This window comes from Ranitomeya imitator, chromosome 3 (genome assembly GCF_032444005.1).
Source record: "Ranitomeya imitator isolate aRanImi1 chromosome 3, aRanImi1.pri, whole genome shotgun sequence".
In the NCBI taxonomy this organism is placed as follows: domain Eukaryota; kingdom Metazoa; phylum Chordata; class Amphibia; order Anura; family Dendrobatidae; genus Ranitomeya; species Ranitomeya imitator.
In genome coordinates this window covers 679,581,504-679,587,180 of record NC_091284.1, presented here as the reverse complement: position 1 = coordinate 679,587,180, position 5,677 = coordinate 679,581,504, and positions in this window count along the sequence as shown.

Genomic DNA, 5,677 nt, shown 5'->3' with positions numbered 1-5,677 from the left:
CGTCCCTACATAGAGGCCCATGCCTTCCCTCACGTCCCTACATAGAGGCCCATGCCATGCCTCCCGTCCCTACATAGAGGGCCATGCCTTCCCTCCCGTCCCTACATAGAGGTCCATGCCTTCCCTCCCGTCACTACATAGAGGCCAATGCCATGCCTCCCGTTCCTACATATAGGCCCATGCCATGCCTCCCGTCCCTACATAGAGGGCCATGCCTTCCCTCCCGTCCCTACATATAGGCCCATGCCATGCCTCCCGTCCCTACATAGAGGTCCATGCCTTCCCTCCCGTCCCTACATAGAGGTCAATGCCTTCCCTCCCGTCCCTATATAGAGGCCCATGCCTTCCCTCCCGTCCCAACATAGAGGCCCATGCCTTCCCTCCCGTCCCTACATAGAGGCCCATGCCATGCCTCCCGTCCCTACATATAGGGCCATGCCATGCCTCCCGTCCCTACATAGAGGGCCATGCCTTCCCTCCCGTCCCTACATAGAGGCCCATGCCTTCCCTCCCGTCCCTACATAGAGGGCCATGCCTTCCCTCCCGTCCCTACATAGAGGGCCATGCCTTCCCTCCCGTCCCTACATAGAGGGCCATGCCTTCCCTCCCGTCCCTACATAGAGGGCCATGCTTCCCTCCCGTCCCTACATAGAGGCCCATGCCTTCCCTCCCGTCCCTACATAGAGGCCCATGCCTTCCCTCCCGTCCCTACATAGAGGCCCATGCCTTCCCTCCCGTCCCTACATAGAGGGCCATGCCTTCCCTCCCGTCCCTACATACAGGTCCATGCCATGCCTCCCGTCCCTACATAGAGGGCTACGCCTTCCCTCCCGTCCCCACATAGAGGTCCATGCCTTCCCTCCCGTCCCTACATAGAGGCCCATGCCTTCCCTTCCGTCCCTACATAGAGGCCCATGCCTTCCCTACATAGAGGCCCATGCCTTCCCTTACATCCCTACATAGAGGCCAATGCCATGCCTCCCGTCCCTACATATAGGCCCATGCCATGCCTCCCGTTCCTACATAGAGGCCCATGCCTTCCCTTCCGTCCCTACATAGAGGCCCATGCCTTCCCTCCCGTCCCTACATAGAGGCCCATGCCTTCCCTCACGTCCCTACATAGAGGCCCATGCCTTCCCTCACGTCCCTACATAGAGGCCCATGCCATGCCTCCCGTCCCTACATAGAGGGCCATGCCTTCCCTCCCGTCCCTACATAGAGGGCCATGCCTTCCCTCCCGTCCCTACATAGAGGGCCATGCTTCCCTCCCGTCCCTACATAGAGGCCCATGCCTTCCCTCCCGTCCCTATATAGAGGCCCATGCCTTCCCTCCCGTCCCAACATAGAGGCCCATGCCTTCCCTCCCGTCCCTACATAGAGGCCCATGCCATGCCTCCCGTCCCTACATATAGGGCCATGCCATGCCTCCCGTCCCTACATAGAGGGCCATGCCTTCCCTCCCGTCCCTACATAGAGGCCCATGCCTTCCCTCCCGTCCCTACATAGAGGGCCATGCCTTCCCTCCCGTCCCTACATAGAGGGCCATGCCTTCCCTCCCGTCCCTACATAGAGGGCCATGCCTTCCCTCCCGTCCCTACATAGAGGGCCATGCTTCCCTCCCGTCCCTACATAGAGGCCCATGCCTTCCCTCCCGTCCCTACATAGAGGCCCATGCCTTCCCTCCCGTCCCTACATAGAGGCCCATGCCTTCCCTCCCGTCCCTACATAGAGGGCCATGCCTTCCCTCCCGTCCCTACATACAGGTCCATGCCATGCCTCCCGTCCCTACATAGAGGGCTACGCCTTCCCTCCCGTCCCCACATAGAGGTCCATGCCTTCCCTCCCGTCCCTACATAGAGGCCCATGCCTTCCCTTCCGTCCCTACATAGAGGCCCATGCCTTCCCTACATAGAGGCCCATGCCTTCCCTTACATCCCTACATAGAGGCCAATGCCATGCCTCCCGTCCCTACATATAGGCCCATGCCATGCCTCCCGTTCCTACATAGAGGCCCATGCCTTCCCTTCCGTCCCTACATAGAGGCCCATGCCTTCCCTCCCGTCCCTACATAGAGGCCCATGCCTTCCCTCACGTCCCTACATAGAGGCCCATGCCATGCCTCCCGTCCCTACATAGAGGGCCATGCCTTCCCTCCCGTCCCTACATAGAGGCCAATGCCATGCCTCCCGTCCCTACATAGAGGCCAATGCCATGCCTCCCGTCCCTACATATAGGCCCATGCCATGCCTCCCGTCCCTACATAGAGGGCCATGCCTTCCCTCCCATCCCTACATAGAGGCCCATGCCTTCCCTTCCGTCCCTACATAGAGGCCCATGCCTTCCCTCCCGTCCCTACATAGAGGGCCATGCCTTCCCTCCCGTCCCTACATAGAGGGCCATGCCTTCCCTCCCGTCCCTACATACAGGCCCATGCCATGCCTCCCGTCCCTACATAGAGGGCCATGCCTTCCCTCACATCCCTACATAGAGGCCAATGCCATGCCTCCCGTCCCTACATATAGGCCCATGCCATGCCTCCCGTCCCTACATAGAGGGCCATGCCTTCCCTCCCTACATATAGGCCCATGCCATGCCTCCCGTCCCTACATAGAGGCCCATGCCTTCCCTCACATCCCTACATAGAGGCCCATGCCATGCCTCCCGTCCCTGCATAGAGGGCCATGCCTTCCCTCCCGTCCCTACATAGAGGCCAATGCCATGCCTCCCGTCCCTACATATAGGCCCATGCCTTCCCTCCCGTCCCTACATAGAGGCCCATGCCTTCCCTCACGTCCCTACATAGAGGCCCATGCCATGCCTCCCGTCCCTACATAGAGGCCCATGCCTTCCCTCACGTCCCTACATAGAGGCCCATGCCATGCCTCCCGTCCCTACATAGAGGGCCATGCCTTCCCTCCCGTCCCTACATAGAGGGCCATGCCTTCCCTCCCGTCCCTACATAGAGGCCCATGCCATGCCTCCCGTCCCTACATATAGGCCCATGCCTTCCCTCCCATCCCTACATAGAGACCCATGCCTTCCCTCCCGTCCCTACATAGAGGGCCATGCCTTCCCTCCCGTCCCTACATAGAGACCCATGCCTTCCCTCACGTCCCTACATACAGGCCCATGCCATGCCTCCCGTCCCTACATAGAGGGCCATGCCTTCCCTCCCGTCCCTGCATAGAGGGCCATGCCTTCCCTCACGTCCCTACATATAGGCCCATGCCATGCCTCCCGTCCCTACATAGAGGGCCATGCCTTCCCTCCCTACATATAGGCCCATGCCATGCCTCCCGTCCCTACATAGAGGCCCATGCCTTCCCTCACATCCCTACATAGAGGCCCATGCCATGCCTCCCGTCCCTACATAGAGGGCCATGCCTTCCCTCCCGTCCCTACATAGAGGCCAATGCCATGCCTCCCGTCCCTACATATAGGCCCATGCCTTCCCTCACGTCCCTACATAGAGACCCATGCCTTCCCTCACGTCCCTACATACAGGCCCATGCCTTCCCTCCCGTCCCTACATAGAGACCCATGCCTTCCCTCACGTCCCTACATACAGGCCCATGCCTTCCCTCCCGTCCCTACATAGAGGGCCATGCCATGCCTCCCGTCCCTACGTATAGGCCCATGCCTTCCCTCCCGTCCCTACATAGAGGGCCATGCCTTCCCTCCCGTCCCTACATAGAGGGCCATGCCTTCCCTCCCGTCCCTACATAGAGACCCATGCCTTCCCTCCCGTCCCTACATAGAGGGCCATGCCTTCCCTCCCGTCCCTACATAGAGGCCCATGCCATGCCTCCCGTCCCTACGTATAGGCCCATGCCTTCCCTCCCGTCCCTACATAGAGGGCCATGCCTCCCGTCCCTACATATAGGCCCATGCCTTCCCTCACGTCCCTACATAGAGACCCATGCCTTCCCTCACGTCTCTACATACAGGCCCATGCCTTCCCTCCCGTCCCTACATAGAGACCCATGCCTTCCCTCCCGTCCCTACATAGAGGGCCATGCCTTCCCTCCCGTCCCTACATAGAGGCCCATGCCTTCCCTCACGTCCCTACATACAGGCCCATGCCATGCCTCCCGTCCCTACATACAGGCCCATGCCATGCCTCCGGTCCCTACATATAGGCCCATGCCTCCCGTCCCTACATATAAGGCCATGGCTTCCCTCCCGTCCCTACATAGAGGGCCATGCCTTCCCTCCCGTCCCTACATAGAGGGCCATGCCTTCCCTCCCGTCCCTACATAGAGGCCCATGCCATGCCTCCCGTCCCTACATATAGGCCCATGCCTTCCCTCCCGTCCCTACATAGAGGCCCATGCCTTCCCTCACGTCCCTACATAGAGGCCCATGCCATGCCTCCCGTCCCTACATAGAGGCCCATGCCTTCCCTCACGTCCCTACATAGAGGCCCATGCCATGCCTCCCGTCCCTACATAGAGGGCCATGCCTTCCCTCCCGTCCCTACATAGAGGGCCATGCCTTCCCTCCCGTCCCTACATAGAGGCCCATGCCATGCCTCCCGTCCCTACATATAGGCCCATGCCTTCCCTCCCATCCCTACATAGAGACCCATGCCTTCCCTCCCGTCCCTACATAGAGACCCATGCCTTCCCTCCCGTCCCTACATAGAGACCCATGCCTTCCCTCACGTCCCTACATACAGGCCCATGCCATGCCTCCCGTCCCTACATAGAGGGCCATGCCTTCCCTCCCGTCCCTGCATAGAGGGCCATGCCTTCCCTCACGTCCCTACATATAGGCCCATGCCATGCCTCCCGTCCCTACATAGAGGGCCATGCCTTCCCTCCCTACATATAGGCCCATGCCATGCCTCCCGTCCCTACATAGAGGCCCATGCCTTCCCTCACATCCCTACATAGAGGCCCATGCCATGCCTCCCGTCCCTACATAGAGGGCCATGCCTTCCCTCCCGTCCCTACATAGAGGCCAATGCCATGCCTCCCGTCCCTACATATAGGCCCATGCCTTCCCTCACGTCCCTACATAGAGACCCATGCCTTCCCTCACGTCCCTACATACAGGCCCATGCCATGCCTCCCGTCCCTACATAGAGGGCCATGCCATGCCTCCCGTCCCTACGTATAGGCCCATGCCTTCCCTCCCGTCCCTACATAGAGGGCCATGCCTCCCGTCCCTACATATAGGCCCATGCCTTCCCTCACGTCCCTACATAGAGACCCATGCCTTCCCTCACGTCTCTACATACAGGCCCATGCCTTCCCTCCCGTCCCTACATAGAGACCCATGCCATGCCTCCGGTCCCTACATATAGGCCCATGCCTCCCGTCCCTACATATAAGGCCATGGCTTCCCTCACGTCCCTACATAGAGGCCCATGCCTTCCCTCACGTCCCTACATACAGGCCCATGCCTTCCCTCACGTCCCTACATACAGGCCCATGCCATGCCTCCGGTCCCTACATATAGGCCCATGCCTCCCGTCCCTACATATAAGGCCATGGCTTCCCTCCCGTCCCTACATAGAGGGCCTGCCTTCCTTCCTATAACCTTCGCTCATGTGTAGGCTATATTTGCCGGCTCAGTCCAGGAACTACAGCTCCCGGCATGCCTTGCGCACACATGTGGCTAGCTCACGCAGCAGGCGTCTCGCGTCCCCTTACGTCACGGGTGCAGCGAAGCT